The sequence below is a fragment of the Marmota monax genome, unplaced genomic scaffold (genome assembly GCF_021218885.2).
Source record: "Marmota monax isolate L192 unplaced genomic scaffold, Marmota_monax_Labrador192_F-V1.1 WCK01_AAM20220418_F8-fsc00151, whole genome shotgun sequence".
In the NCBI taxonomy this organism is placed as follows: domain Eukaryota; kingdom Metazoa; phylum Chordata; class Mammalia; order Rodentia; family Sciuridae; genus Marmota; species Marmota monax.
This window is the reverse complement of record NW_026694226.1, coordinates 4,161,545-4,178,728: the sequence shown is the minus strand read 5'-3', so window position 1 is coordinate 4,178,728 and position 17,184 is coordinate 4,161,545.

Here is a 17,184-nt window from a genome sequence, read left to right as displayed (position 1 = left end):
TTTTTTGGTCTTGGTTGTGCTGGGGATTAACCTCAGGGCCTCACACATTCTAGGAAAGCACTTTAGCACTGAGCTACACCTCTGACCCTATAGATTTTTATTTAAGGTATGGTTTCATGATGTAACTGTGGATTCCCCGACTTTATTTTAGATTCTATTTTCATGGAACATCTTATTACATACCCTCACTTCTAGTCTCTGTGAGTCTTAAAGGTGAATTGTGCTTCTTGTCAGAAATGTATAGTTGGTTCTTTTCTTTTTTGTTGTTGTCATTTAACTACTTCACTTCTTTTATTAGAGAATTTAACATGCTTACATTTAAATAAATTATCAATAGGGAAAGAGTTTTTTCCTCATTATTTTTTTAAAATTTATATATGACAGCGGAATGCATTACAATTCATACTCCACATCTAGAGCACAATTTTTTATACACAGTATATTCACACCAATTCATGTCTTCATACCTGTACTTTGGATAATAATGATCATCACATTCCACCATCATTAATAACCCCATGCCCCCTCCCTTCCCCCACAACCCCTCTGCCCTATCTAGATTTTGTCTATACCTCCCATGCTCCCACTCCTTATCCAATTATGAATCAGCCTCTTATATCAAAGAATACATTCAGCATTTTTTTTTCGGGGGCGGGGGGGATTGGCTAATTTCACTTAGCATTATCTTCTCTATCCATTTACCTGCAAATAAAATGATTTTATTCTCTTTTTTTGCTGAGTAATACTCCATTTTGAATATATGCCACATTTTTATTATCCATTCATCTATTGAAGGGCATCTAGGTTGGTTCCACAGTTTAGCTATTGTAAATTAAGCTGCTATGAATATTGATATGGCTGTGTCCTGTGGTATGCTGTTTTTAAGTCCTTTGGTTATAGTCCGAGGAGAGAGATAGCTGGGTCAAATGGCAGTTTTATTCCCAATTTTCCAATTGATCTCCATATTGCTTTCCATATTTACTACACCAATTTTCAGTCCCATCAGTAGTGTATGAGTGTACCTTTTCCCCAAAATCCTCGCCAATACTTATTGTTGTTTGTAAGCATAGTAGTTGCCATTCTGACTGGAGTGAGATGATACCTTAGAATGGTTTTGATTTGCATTTCTCTAATTGCTAGAAATGATGAACATTTTTTCATATATTTGTTGGTTGATTGAATATCCTCTTCTGAGAATTGTCTCTTCAGGTCCTTGTCCCATTTATTGATTGGGTTACTTGGTTTTTTGCTGTTTAGCTTTTTGAGTTCTTTATATACCCTAGAGATTAGTACTCTGATGTGTGAGGGGGGAAGATTTGCTTCCAAGATGTAGTCTCTCTATTCACCTCACAGATTGTTTCTTTTGCTGAGAAGAAATTTTTAGTTTTAGTCCATCCATTTATTGATTCTTGGTTTTAATTCTTGTGCTGTAGGAATCCTATTAAGGAAGTTAGGGCCTAATCCCACATGATGGAGATTAGGGCCTACTTTTTTTTCTACTAGACACAGGGTCTCTGGTTGTATTCCTAAGTCCTTGATCCATTTTGAGTTGAGTTTTGTGAATGGTGAGAGGGGTTTAATTTCATTTTGTTGCATATGGATTTCCAGTTTCCCCAGCACCCTTTGTTGAAGAGGCTATCTTTTCTCCAGTTCATGTTCTCGGCACCTTTGTCTAATATAAGATAATTGTAGTTTTGTGGGTTGGTCTCTGTGTCCTCTATTCTATACTGTTGGTCTGCTAGTCCGTTTTGGTGCCAATGCCATGCTGTTTTTGTTACTATTGCTCTGTAGTATAGATTAAGATCTGGTATAGTGATGCCACCTGATTCACTCTTACTGATAAGAATTGCTTTATCTCTTCTGGATCTCTTATTTTTCCAGATGAAGTTTATAATTGCTTTTTCTATTAGTATGAGGAATGCCATTAGAATTTTGATCAGAATTGCATTAAATCTGTATAGTGCTTTTGGAAGTATGGTCATTTTGATAATATTAATTCTGCCTATCCAAAAACAAGGTAAATCTTTCCATCTTTAAAGGACTACTTTAATTTCTTTATTTAGGGTTCTGTCATTTGTATTGTATAGATCTTTTTCATCTCTTTTGTTAGGTTGATTCCCAAGTATTTTCTTTTTATAGGCTATTGAAAATCTTTTTTCCCTACTTTCCCTTTCTGAGGATTTGTCACTGATATACATAAATGCCTTTGATTTATGGGTGTTGATTTTATATCTTGCTACTTTGATGAATTCATTTACTAGTTCTAGGAGTTTTCTGGTGTAACTTTTAGGTTCTTCCAGGTATAGAATCGTATCATCAGCAAATAATGCCAATTTGAGTTCTTCTTTTCCTATGTGTATCTCTTTAATTTCTTTCATCTGTCTATTTGCTCTGACCAGTGTTTTTTAAGAGCTATGTTAAATAAAAGTGGTGAAAGAGAGAACCCCTATCTTGCTCCAGTGTTTAGAGGGAATGCCTTCAATTTTTCTCCATTTAGAATGATGTTGGCCTGGGGCTTAGCATAGATAGCTTTTATGATGTTGAGATATGTTCCTGTCATTCCTACTTTTTCTAGTGTTTTGAACATAAAGGGGTACTGTATTTTCTCAAATGCTTTTTCTGAATCTATTGAGATGATCCTATATATGATTTTTATCTTTGAGTCTATTGATATGATGAATTACATTTATGAATTACATCCTGTATGTTGAATCAATCTTGCATCCCTGGGTTGAATCCCGCCTGACCATGAGGCACGATCTTTTTGATATGTTTTTGTATTTGATTTTCCAGAATTTTATAGAGAATTTTTGCATCTATGTTCATTAGAGATATTGGTCTGAAGTTTTCTTTCTTTTTTCTTTTTTGATATGTCTATGCCTGGTTTTGGCATCAGAGTGATATTGGCCTCATAGAATGAATTTGGAAGTGCTGCTTCTTTTTCTATTTCCTGAAATAAATTGGAGAGTATTGCTATTAGTTCTTCTTTAAAGGTCTTGTAGAACTCAGCTGTGTAACTGTCCAGTCCTGGGCTTTTCTTGGTTAGTAGATTTTGATGGTGTCTGCTGTTTCATTACTTTAAATCGATCTGTTTAAATTGTGTATATTATCCTGATTCAATTTGGGCAAATTATATGACTCTAGAAATTTGTCGATGCCTTTGATATCTTCTATTTTATTGAAGTACAAGTTTTCAAAATAATTTCTAATAATCTTCTGCATTTCTGTAGTGTCTGTTGTGATATTTCCTTTTTAATCATGTTTGTTAGTGATTTGAGTTTTCTCTCTCCTTCTCTTCATTAGCATGGCTAAGGGTCTGTCAATTTTATTTATTATTTCTAAGAAGCAACTTTTTTTTTTTAATTTTTTATTGTGGGTTGTTCAAAACATTACAAATTTCTTGACATATCATATTCCACACTTTGATTCAAGTGGGTTATGAACTCCCACCTTCACCCCATACACAGATTGCAGATTCACATCAGTTACACATCCATTGATTTACAAATTGCCATACTAGTGTCTGTTGTGCTCCGCTGCCTTTCCCATCATCCGCCCTCCCCCCTCCCCACCTCTCCCCTCCCCTCCCCTCCTCTCTCTCTACCCCCTCCACTGTATAACCCTGAGGGTCTCCTTCCATTACCGTGCAATTTCCCTTCTCTCTCCCTTTCCCTCCCACCTCTCATCCCTGTTAAATGTTAATCTTCTTCTCCTGTTCTTCGTCCCTACTCTGTTCTTCGTTACTTTCCTTATATCAAAGAAGACATTTGGCATTTGTTTTTTAGGGATTGGCTAGCTTCACTTAGCATAATCTGCTCTAATGCCATCCATTTCCCTGTAAATTCTATGATTTTGTCATTTTTTAATGCAGAGTAATACTCCATTGTGTATAAATGCCACATTTTTTTATCCATTCGTCTATTGAAGGGCATCTAGGTTGGTTCCACAGTCTTGCTATTGTGAACTGTGCTGCTATGAACATCGATGTAGCAGTGTCCCTGTAGCATGCTGTTTTTAGGTCTTTAGGGAATAGACCAAGAAGGGGAATAGCTGGGTCAAATGGTGGCTCCATTCCCAGCTTTCCAAGAAATCTCCATACTGCTTTCCAAATTGGCTGCACCAATCTGCAGTCCCACCAGCAATGTACAAGTGTACCCTTTTCCCCACATCCTCACCAGCACTTGTTGTTGTTTGACTTCCTAATGGCTGCCAATCTTACTGGAGTGAGATGGTATCTTAGGGTGGTTTTGATTTGCATTTCTCTGACAGCTAGAGATGTTGAGCATTTTTTCATGTACTTGTTGATTGACTGTATGTCCTCCTCTGAGAAGTGTCTGTTCAGGTCCTTGGCCCATTTGTTGATTGGGTTGTTTGTTCTCTTATTGTCTAATTTTTTGAGTTCTTTGTATACTCTGGATATTAGGGCTCTATCTGAAGTGTGAGGAGTAAAGATTTGTTCCCAGGATGTAGGCTCCCTATTTACCTCTCTTATTGTTTCTTTTGCTGAGAAAAAACTTTTTAGTTTGAGTAAGTCCCATTTGTTGATTCTAGTTATTAACTTTTGTGCTATGGGTGTCCTATTGAGGAATTTGGAGCCCGACCCCACCGAATGTAGATCGTAGCCAACTTTTTCTTCTATCAGATGGCGCGTCTCTGATTTGATATCAAGCTCCTTGATCCATTTTGAATTCACTTTTGTGCATGGCGAGAGAAAGGGATTCAGTTTCATTTTGTTGCATATGGATTTCCAGTTTTCCCAGCACCATTTGTTGAAGATGCTATCCTTCCTCCATTGCATGCTTTTAGCCCCTTTATCAAATATAAGATAGTTGTAGTTTTGTGGATTGGTTTCTGTGTCCTCTATTCTGTACCATTGGTCCACCCGCCTGTTTTGGTACCAGTACCATGCTGTTTTTGTTACTATTGCTCTGTAGTATAGTTTGAAGTCTGGTATCGCTATACCGCCTGATTCACACTTCCTGCTTAGCATTGTTTTTGCTATTCTGGGTCTTTTATTTTTCCATATGAATTTCATGATTGCTTTCTCTATTTCTACAAGAAAGGCCGTTGGGATTTTGATTGGCATTGCATTAAACCTATAGAGAACTTTTGGTAATATCGCCATTTTGATGATGTTAGTTCTGCCTATCCATGAACAGGGTATATTTTTCCATCTTCTAAGATCTTCTTCTATTTCTCTCTTTAGGGTTCTGTAGTTTTCATTGTATAAGTCTTTCACCTCTTTTGTTAGGTTGATTCCCAAGTATTTTATTTTTTTCGAAGATATTGTGAATGGAGTGGTTGTCCTCATTTCCATTTCAGAGGATTTGTCGCTGATATACAGGAATGCCTTTGATTTATGCGTGTTGATTTTATATCCTGCCACTTTGCTGAATTCATTTATTAGCTCTAATAGTTTCTTTGTAGAGCCTTTTGGGTCTGCTAGGTATAGAATCATGTCATCTGCAAATAGTGATAATTTAAGTTCTTCTTTTCCTATTTTGATGCCTTTAATTTCTTTCGTCTGTCTAATTGCTCTGGCCAGTGTTTCGAGAACTATGTTGAAGAGAAGTGGAGAGAGAGGGCATCCCTGTCTTGTTCCAGATTTTAGAGGGAATGCCTTCAGTTTTTCTCCATTCAGAATGATGCTAGCCTGAGGCTTAGCATAGATTGCTTTTACAATATTGAGGTATGTTCCTGTTATCCCTAGTTTTTCTAGAGTTTTGAACATAAAGGGATGCTGTACTTTGTCGAATGCTTTTTCCGCATCTTTCGAGATGATCATATGGTTCTTACTTTTAAGTCTATTGATGTGGTGAATAACATTTATTGATTTCCGTATATTGAACCAGCCTTGCATCCCAGGGATGAATCCTACTTGATCATGGTGTACAATTTTTTTGATATGTTTTTGTATCCGATTCGCCAGAATTTTATTGAGGATTTTTGCATCTAGGTTCATTAGAGATATTGGTCTGTAGTTTTCTTTCTTTGAAGTGTCTTTGCCTGGTTTAGGTATCAGGGTGATGTTGGCCTCATAGAATGAATTTGGAAGTTCTCCCTCCTTTTCTATTTCCTGAAGTAGCTTGAAAAGTATTGGTATTAGTTCTTCTTTAAAGGTTTTGTAAAATTCTGCTGTATACCCATCCGGACCTGGGCTTTTCTTAGTTGGTAGTCTTTTTATGGTTTCTTCTATTTCCTCAATTGATATTGGTCTGTTTAGGTTTTCTATATCCTCCTGACTCAATCTGGGCAGATCATATGACTTGAGAAATTTATCTATGCCTTCACTATCTTCTAATTTATTGGAGTATAAGGATTCAAAATAGTTTTTGATTATCTTCTGTATTTCTGAAGTGTCTGTTGTGATATTGCCTTTTTCATCCCGTATGCTAGTAATTTGAGTTCTCTCTCTTCTTCTCTTCGCTAGCATCGCTAAGGGTCTGTCGATTTTGTTTATTTTTTCAAAGAACCAACTTTTAGTTTTGTCAATTTTTTCAATTGTTTCTTTTGTTTCGATTTCATTAATTTCAGCTCTGATTTTCATTATTTCTTGCCTTCTACTTCTTTTGCTGTTGTTTTGCTCTTCTTTTTCAAGGATTTTGAGATGAAGTATGAGATCATTTATTTGTTGGTTTTTTCTTTTTTTAAGGAATGAACTCCAAGCAATGAATTTTCCTCTTAGAACTGCTTTCAATGTGTCCCATAGATTCCGATATGTTGTGTCTGTGTTTTCATTTATCTCTAAGAATTTTTTAATTTCCTCCTTGATGTCTTCTATAACCCATTGATCATTCAGTAACCTATTGTTCATTCTCCAAGTTGATGTATGCTTTTTCCTTCCTTCTTTTATCGTTGATTTTCAGTTTCATTCCATTATGATCAGATAAGATGCATGGTATTATCTCTACTCCTTTATATTGTCTAAGAGTTGCCCTGTGACATAATATATGATCTATTTTTGAGAAGGATCCATGTGCTGCTGAGAAAAAAGTGTAACTGCTTGATGTTGGGTGGTATACTCTATATATGTCAATTAGGTCTAGGTTATTAATAGTGTTATTGAGTTCTATAGTTTCCTTATTCAACTTTTGTTTGGAAGATCTGTCCAGTGGCGAGAGAGGTGTGTTGAAGTCTCCCATGATTATGGTGTGGTGGTCTATTAGACTCTTGAACTTGAGAAGAGTTTGTTTGACGAACATAGCTGCACCATTGTTTGGGGCATAAATATTTATGATTGTTATGTCTTGTTGGTGTATGGTTCCCTTAAGCAGTATGTAGTGTCCCTCTTTATCTCTTTTGATTAACTTTGGCTTGAAATCTATTTTATTTGATATGAGTATGGACACGCCTGCTTGTTTCCGAAGTCCATATGAGTGATATGATTTTTCCCAACCTTTCACCTTCAGCCTATGTATGTCTTTTCCTATCAAATGCGTCTCCTGTAGGCAGCATATTGTTGGGTCTTGTTTTGTGATCCATTCTACTAGCCTGTGTCTCTTAATTGGTGAGTTTAAGCCATTAACATTTAGGGTTATTATTGAGATATGGGTTGTTCTTCCAGCCATATTTGTTTATTTCTGTTACTAAACATTGTTTGTTTTCCTCTTTGATTATTCCCCCCCCCCTTTACTGTCCTACCTCCCACTGTTGGTTTTCATTGTTATTTTCCATTTCCTCTTCCTGTAATGCTTTGGCGAGGATGTTTTGAAGAGATGGTTTTCTAGCTGCGAATTCTTTAAACTTTTGTTTATCGTGGAAGGTTTTAATTTCATTCTCCATCCTGAAGCTTAATTTCGCTGGATACACAATTCTTGGTTGGAACCCATTTTCTTTCAGTGTTTGAAATATGTTATTCCAGGATCTTCTAGCTTTCAGAGTCTGTGTTGAAAGATCAGCTGTTATCCTGATTGGCTTACCCCTAAATGTAATCTGCTTCCTTTCTCTTGTAGCTTTTAAAATTCTCTCCTTATTCTGTATGTTGGGCATCTTCATTATAATGTGTCTAGGTGTGGATCTCTTATGATTTTGCACATTCGGCGTCCTGTAGGCTTCTAGGATTTGGGATTCTGTCTCATTCTTCAAGTCTGGGAAGTTTTCTTGTATTATTTCATTGAATAGACTGCTCATTCCTTTGGTTTGGAGCTCTGTACCTTCCTGTATCCCAATGACTCTTAAGTTTGGTCTCTTAATGTTATCCCATATTTCTTGGATGTTCTGCTCATGGTTTCTTAACAGTCTTGCTGAGCTGTCTATGTTCTTTTCCAGTTGAAATACTTTGTCTTCATTGTCTGATGTTCTATCTTCTAAGTGTTCTACTCTGCTGGTAGTATTCTCCATTGAGTTTTTAAGTTGGTTTATTGCTTCCTGCATTTCTAGGATTTCTGATTGCTTGTTTTTTATAACCTCTATCTCCCTGTATAGTTGATCCTTTGCTTCCTGGATTTGTTTGCGTAATTCGTTGTCGAAGTGATCTTTCATTGTCTGATTTTGCTGTTTAATGTCTTCCTTGATACTCCAGATCATCTGAAGCATGTATATCCTGAATTCTTTATCTGACATTCCATCTGCTGCAGCTGTTACCTCTTCTAAAGTTGCGTTGACCTGCATTGCTTGTGGTCCTTTCTTTCCTTGTCTTTTCATACTGCTTGCGTATCTTTCCTGCAGGTGCGGGCGGCGGCTCTGCTCTCTCCTTATTCCAATTGGGGTGTCGTGGCTACCACGCCAGCAGGTCACTGGGCCTGTTCTGGGAGCTGGTGGCGGCTCTGTTCTGCCCCTACTCCAATTGGGGTGACGAGTGTACCACGCAGGCAGGCCACCGGGCCTGATCCGCCGGTCGGTTGCAGGTTTGCCTACCCTGCAGGCGCGGGCGGCAGCTCTACTCTGCCCCTACTCCAAATGGGGTGATGTGTCTGTCGTACCAGCAGGCCACTGGGCCTGTCCCGCTGGTCGGTCGCAGATCTGCCCACCTTTCGGGCACGGGTGGAGGCTCTGCTCTGCCCCTACTCCAATTGGGGTGTCGTGACTACCCCGCCTGCAGGACGCTGGGCCTGTTCCTGGCAAGGGAGGCGACTCTGCTCTGTCACTACTCCAATTAGGGTGGTGTTTGTACCATGCTGGCAGGCTCCTGGGCCTGATCCGCCGGTCTGTTGTAGGTCTGCCTACCTTGAAGGCGCGGGCGGCGGATCTGCCCTGCCCCTCCTACCACGCCTGCGGACCCCTGGGTCTGATCTGCAGGTTGATCACTGGTCTGCTCACCCTGCGGGCACGGGTGGCGGTTCCGCTCCGCCCCCACTCCAATTGGGGTCACGTGACCACCACACTGGCAGGGCCTGATCCGGGCGTGGGAGAAGGATCTGCTCTGCCCCTACTCGAGTTGGGGTGATGTGTGTACCACACTGGCAGGCCACTGGGCCTGACCCGCCAGGCTGTCACAGGTCTGTTTACCTTGCAAGCGCGAAGGGCGGCTCTGCCCTGCCCCTCCTACCATGCCCATGTACTACTGGGTCGTGGGTCTGCCCACCTGGCGGGTGTGGGTGGCGGCTCCGCTCCGCCCCCTCTCCAATTGGGGTCACGCGGTCACCACGCTGGCGAGCCGCTGGGCCTGCTCCGGGGGCTGGCGGCTGCCCGGCTCCTTCCCTCTGGCTCGAGGACAAATTGAGGAGACTCGGGTGACTGAGCCTCACCCCCCTTACCAGGAGACCAACTGCTTATGTCACCGCTGGTATTGATGAAGATCTCTCCTCCACCGCTTTCTGCTGATATCAGATCTCTGCCATGTTGGTATCCTATGCGAATGGCAGCATTTTGTTCCCCTTGCCGGGCAACCCAAGCAATGGGTGAGTCCTGACCGGCCCTCAGCAGGACCCGGACCGAGACGCAGTTTCCGCGGGCTCCTAGCCCCGGTCCAGGGAAGTTCCGGGAGCCGGAACTCGGCCGCTCCGTGCTCGGTGTAAGCTCCTATAAGTGTAAGCTCCAAGAAGCAGTCCCCGCGGGCTCAGTTCCGGGAGCCGGAATTCGGCTTCTTAGTGCTTGGTGTTTGCTCTGATAGTAGCAGGGTCCAAGAAGCAGCCTCCGCAGGCTCCGCAGCCCTGAGCCAGGGCGGTTCCGGGACGGTTCCGGGAGCCGGAACTCGGCAGCCCCGCGCTCGGTGTTCACTCCGATAAGATCAGATTTTAAGAAGCACCCAGGCGCTGAACCCTAGCAATCTGTCTGCAAGCCACAGGCGAATTGCAGCCTGAAATTACCTGTTCTATGGTTGAATGAGCTGCGGTCAGTCAAAAACAGGTATGGTGACGTCAGTTTACCAACATGGTGGCTGCTGGCCTCCTCTGTGGTCTGACCGGTGTGGAGAACCGAGATGGACCACTTCCTTCCCCCGTCTCGAACCCAGAATTCAGCCCTGAGTGCGGTGCTTGCGCGTCTGGCAGAAACTGCAGCGCTGTAACCCTGCGTCGCTATCCCAGCGCGCCTTGCAGACTCTAGCCGCGGGGCGATTTGCTGAATAAGCAGTTTTACCCTCCGTGCGACAAACCTCTCGCGTTTGAGTCCCCGTAGCCGATCCTCGTGCGATGGAAATCCTTCCTCCAGGTTCCGGCGCACCCCACTATTGCTGGAAATTCCTAACAAGATATTCTTTAGCCGTCCTGACTTGTCATACTCCCACACAGTGAAGCAGCACACGGGGGTAATGCACTCCCCTCGCCGCCATCTTCCGATTGTCTGGCAAGAAGCAACTTTTTGTTTTGTAAATTTTTTCAATTGTTTCTTTTGTTTCAATTTCATTGATTTCCACTCTGCTTTTAATTTTTTCTTGTCTTCTGCTTCTTTTAGTGTTGATTTGTTCTTCTTTTCCTAGGGCTTTGAGATGTAGTGTTAAGTCATTTATTTGTTGACTTTTTCCTTCTTTAAGGAATGAACTCCATGCAGTGAACTTTCCTCTTAGAACTGCTTTCATAGTGCCCCGGGGATTTTGATCTGTTGTATCTGTGTTCTCATTCACCTCTAAAATTTTTTAACATCTTTCTTGATGTCTTCTGTAACCAATTGTTCATTCAGTAGCATAATATTTAGTCTCCAGGTGTTGGAGTGGATTTTATTTCTTATTTTATGATTGATTTCTAATTTCATGCCATTATGATCTGATAGAATGCAGGGCAGTATCTCTACTTTTTTGTATTTCCTAAGAGTTGCTTTGTGGCATAGGATATGGTCTATTTTAGAGAAGGATCTGTGTGTTGCTGAGAAGAGAGTATATTATCTCATTGAAGGATGAAATATTCTCTATGTGCCAGTTAAGTCTAAATTATTGATTATATTATTGAGTTCCATCTTTTCTTTGTTCAGCATTTGTTTGGAAGATCTATCTAGTAATGAAAGAAGCATGTTAAAGTCACCCAAAATTATTGTGTTGTGGGCTATTTGACTCTTGATCTTGAGAAGAGTTTGTTTATTGAACATAGCTGCTCATTGTTTGGGGCATATATATTTATAATTGCTAAGTCCTGTTGGTATATGGTTCCCTTTAGCAGTATGTTGTGTCCTTCTTTATCCTTTTTGATTGACTTTAGTCTAAAGTCTATTTTATTTGATATGAGCATGGAAATCCCTGCTTGCTTCCACAGTCCATGTGATTGGTATGATTTTTCCCAACACTTCACCTTCAGTCTGTAAATGTCTTTTTCTATGAGATGAGTCTCTTGGAGGCAGCATGTTGTTGAGTCTTTTTTTAAAATCCAGTTTTCTAGTCTGTGTCTTTTGATTGGTGAGTTTAGGCCATTAACATTCATGGTTATTATTGAGACATGATATGTAGTCCCAACCATTTTTGTTTATTTTTGATATTTAACATGACGTAGTTTCTCCTCTGATCAGATTTTCCTTTAGTGTAATCCCTCCCTCTCCTGATTTTCATCATTGTACTTCATTTCCTCTTCTTGGAATATTTTGCTGAGGCTGTTCTGTAGTGCAGGCTTTCTAGTTGCAAATTATTTTGACTTTTGTTTATCATGGAAGGTTTTTATTTCATCATTAAATTTAAAACTTTGTTTTACTGGATATAAGATTCTTGGTTGGCATCCATTTTCTTTCAGAGCTTGGTATATGTTGTTCCATGATCTCCTGGCTTTGAGGGTCTAGGTTGAAAAATCTGCAGAGATTCAATGTAGTCTCCCCCTATATGTGATCTGATTATGCTCTGTTGCAGCATTTAAGATTCTATCCTTATTCTGAATGCTAGACATTTTCACTATAATATGTTTTGCTGTAGATCTGTTGTAATTTTGTACATTTGGTGTCCTATAAGCCTCTTGTATTTGGTTTTCCAATTCATTTTTCATGCTTGGGAATTTTTCTGATATTATGAGATTGTGCATTGCTTTGATTTGAAACTCTGTGCCTTTCTCTATCCCAATAACTCTTATATTTGTTCTTTTGATGCTGTCCCATAATTCTTGGATTTTCTGTTCATGGTGTCTAACTATCTTCACTTTGTGATCAACTATATTTTCCATATTATATGCTATTTCTTCACTTTCTGACATTCTTTCTTCCAAGTGAGCTAGTCTGTTTGTTATGCTTTCTATTGAGTTTTTTATTTCATTTATTTTTCATTTCAAGGATTTCCAGGTTTTTTTTTCCAGAATCTCTCTCTCTCTCGAAGTAATCTTTTGCTGCCTATATTTGCTCTCTTATCTCATTGTTGAAGTGATCAATCTTTGTTTGTATTTGCTAATTTAGGTCATTCTTTAATTCACAGATCATTTTATTTATGAACCTTCTGAGCCCCTTCTCTGACAATTCATCAACTTTGCTGTCCATAGGTTCTGTTATTATAGTGTCCTGGTTTGTTTGGGGCACTTTCCTCCCTTGTTTTTTTCATGTTGTCTATGTGTCTTCCTTTTTTTGCAGTGTAGGTCTGAGATATTACAGTTTCTTCCCTATATTTTTATAGTACCCATGCAGATTGTCTGTACATCACCTTGATGTTGGGCTTCCAGACCATGCTGGTGTCCCTCAATGAATGCTACTGCATCCTGAGTCTGGGTCCTGCTTAAGTTGGAGTGGGTGGATCTGGGCCACTGGGCTTGACCTACTGCAGTAGTCTGCTGGTGGGAAAGGGTGGTCCTGAGCCTTGGCTAGGCTCTAGTGAGTGTCTGTCCCACCAGGGGAGGGGCGAACTGGGTCTACTGAGAGCCTGGATCCTGGGTGGGCTGGTGTGGGCACTCTGGCCTGGATCTCATCTCCCGCGATAGTCCACTGGTCAGAAGGGGTGGTACTGCACCAGAGACTAGGCTCTGGCAAGTGTCTGCCCTGCCTGGGAAGGGGTGTACCAGGCTTGCTGTGTGCCTTGGCCCTGCAGAGGTCTCAATATGCAAATACTTACTACAGCCATTTTGCAACTTCTTTTCTGGTTTTAATGTAGTTCCTTCCTATCCTTTCCACTTTCTTAGTCTCCTTTTCTGATTAAGTGATTTACTTCATTTGTGACAGTGTTTTGATTTCTTGCTTATTATTTTTTGTTTACAGATTTTTTTTGTTTTTCCTCTGAGGGTACAAAGATATCTTTGAGCAAAACAAGTTATTTAAAAATGATTACAATGTAGCATGATTATAAAGCTAAGAAAAAAAGAAACTATAACAATAAAAACACTACATTAGTACTCCACTCCTCCCCATATTTTGAATTTTTAATATCCTACCTCACATCTTTCATGTAAACATATAATGTACTTATTAGGCTTGTTTTGTTCATCATCTTCATGCACACTACTGTACAACATTAAGGCATTGTGAATTTGTCTGTGTGGTTACTCTCACTATTGAGTTTTAAATCTCCCCATTTTTCCTTCTTACACTTCAACGTCACTTTCTTTCATTTTAAAGAATTCCCTCTAGCATTTCTTGGCATTCAGTTCTGGTGGTGACTAATTCTCCCAGCATTTAGCTAAGCACACCTTTTCCTCTTTTTCATTTCAAAGAATAGCTTTGATTGGTACAGTATTTTTTGTTGATAATTTATTTTCCCTTCACTGTTTTAAAAATCTCATGCCACTCTCTCCAATCCATAATATTTCTACTAAAAAGTCTGTTGTCAGGTGAATTGAGACACACTTATGTGTTGTATTTTTTCTCCTGCCACCTTAAGAATCTTCTTTTCTCTTTATCTTTCACATTTGATAACTTCATTTAAGTTTATCTTGGAATAGACTTGGTCAAGCTAAGTCTGTCTGGTGATCATTAAGTTTCCTATATATGGATATTTGTCCCTTATTGGTTTGTGTATTCCGTTATTGCCTTTATCGCTTCTAATAAGCTATCAACTGATTCTTTTAAATTCATCCATGAGGGCTGGGGCTGGGGTTCAGTGATAGAGCACTCACCTGGCACATGTGAGGCACTGACTTCAATTCCCAGCATCACATAAAAATATATGAAATAAGGTATTGTGATTTCCTGTTGTTGGTATAGGAGCAAAATTCTATGAGTTGGACCTATGTCCCCCTGTAGCCATTCTTACGTGAGATCTTGTCATTGCTTTGGGATTTTTGTTTCCTGAATTCTTTGTGTTGAAGTATTGCTGAAGTTTGAACATGGTTATGTTGTGTGTGAATCAAGGTTCACTGTCTCTTTACTGGGTTGAAGTGTGCCTCAGCAACAGAGTGTCCGTAATGTGAGCTTATCATCGAACTGAATTCTCAGTCCCTTATAAAAAGGGAAGATAAACTATAGTAACAATAGCAGTGAACAAAATACGGCATTACAGCAAATACTACTTGCATATCATGACCTTTATTACACTAATAACTACAAAAACAGGAATGGCAGAGTCAGAAATTAACACCAGGTCGAACAACAAAGTGTTGTGAACAAGATAGTGCATTAATATAAACATCAATTGTCAACAACATCCACAATACTAATAACAAAAAAAAAACAAGAAAGGTGGGTAAGAAATTATATAAACTAAATAAACAGTTGGTGAAAGTACAGTTAGTTAGGAGAAAAGAAAATAGGGAAAGAAGGCAAAGAAAGTTTAGAATATTCAAAATGAGAAATTGAAAAAGCAGGAGAGGGGAAGCTACTGAAGCCCATAGAGTAAAGAAAAAAAAATAAAATAATAAAAAAATACATTTATATGTAATACACAGAGAGAGAGAATGTGAGAAGGAGACAGAAACAGAAAGAAGGAACAAGACATTCTGACTACAGAAAAGGAAAGAAAGTATAACAAACCAAACAACAGTTAAAGGAAAAGCAAAAGAGAAAACTCATCAGCTATCAGGGAAGAAAATAACAAAAGGATACTAAAAACAATAAAGAAAGATGAAACTAAAAAAGGAACAAACATGTATGTATTTGCATATACATGAACTAATCTGCAAATGTAATGGGAATGAACAAAAAATTCTTAATGAAAAATGAAAGAATTGTGTACACTGAGGTGGCCAAAAGTATGGACAAGGAGAGATATTTATTATATATGCCTTACAGCTCTTATTTCCATTTTTATTGGATTGTGTGCCCTTTAGAGATGACAAAACCTGCGAATTACTTAACATTTCCTCCTTTGGTGTCCTGGGATCAAAACTGGAGTGGCCTGGAATCAAAGTTGGTTGAAATGGCTCTCAGCTTCCCTGCTCACCAATAAAAGGTAAGATAGAAAGGGAAGTATGAACTGTTAAAACCTTTTTTATAGAAAGAGTAGATAAATGCATTCCAAAGAAGGGCTGATACAGAGTTCTAAATGGACTGTTCCTATTGCTGGGGTCAAGCTCTGATTGCAACTTTGAGAATTTGTTGGGTGGTACCTATTTTGGAGAGATATCAACACATCCCTGAGGCCAGAGAGATGCAATTATCTGATGGGTACCTGAATCTCTGGACACTACTCCCACCAAGAAGTCTATTTATTGGCAGGATGACCAGCTGCCTTGGATGTAGGGTGTATAGCTGGTATTGTTATTAAAAGAGAATATTACAACTTGTAACTCTGAGATATTTGTAAGTCCAGAAGAATAAATTCTACAACTGATATTTCATTTGGCATGGCTATGCTCTGAATTCTGAAACTTCTACAAGTAAAAGCAAAAGTGAATGTCAACTCATAATACAATTTCTTATACATTTTTTGGTGCTCTTATTCTGCATAAAGAACATCACTAGACACATTCAATAAGAAGTGGCAAAACAGCTGTCCCTCAGAAGTAAAGCTCATATCAGAATGTGTTAGGGTTGAAAAAGACTAATCTACATCCAATTACTTTAAAACCTCGGTTTTGATAATTCTCTCTCATGTTTTTGGTTACTTAGTTAATATACAGAATGGAGTTTTTTTAAATAAATAGTAATAAAATGAGTAATAATGACAACTGCTTGGCTTTATTGTGCTTGAAGAAGATGAAACAAGTCATCAAAACAAGTAGCAACTTTCAAAGTTAGTGACCATAAACCATAAGTTCAATGTCTTATTGGAAAACATTGTTTAGCTGCAACTCAATCATTGTAAAAATGATTCTTGATCTACAGTTACAGAAAAAAATGTCAAATAAAAATACTATATTTGGAGAAAATTCAGTGAAATCCTTCTTCTCTTGCAATTATGTTAAATTGACCCTATTAGTTCTTCTTTCACTAAAGTTGACTTAAGTTGACAAAACTTTCTTGGGCAAAAGCACCTCACAAGGGCCATCTCATATATCATGGAAGCCAGACTGAAATATACCTTCCCAGGGTCAGGAATTTGTTGAAAAAGCCTTTAGAATACCATAGGCTTTTACTTGTGGCAATTGTGTGAGCTTCATGAAAGCAGTAGTTGAAGATTAAGGCAGAGTTGTAAACAGCCTGACTTACATTGAAGGAGTCCCCTTTCTTTGAGTCAGGTCACAAGATCAGATTTCTACTTATTTTTTCCTTTTTTTCCTTTTTTTTAGGGGGCTGGAACACTACAGATGTTTAAAAAAAATTCTAAGGAGTCACTATCTGAGTACCGAGATGAAAAAATGGAGACCACTGTGATTGCACCTGATAATGGAAGGAGTCTTATAAAAACTAATAAAGTCTCTAAATCAATATGACTGCAGTCTTCAACAAACAACAGCAGGAAAACTCTGCAAGGGAAAAGAATTAAATTCTCAGAATAACCAAATTATAATATTAAAAATGTCCAGTTTAAAAAAATAATAG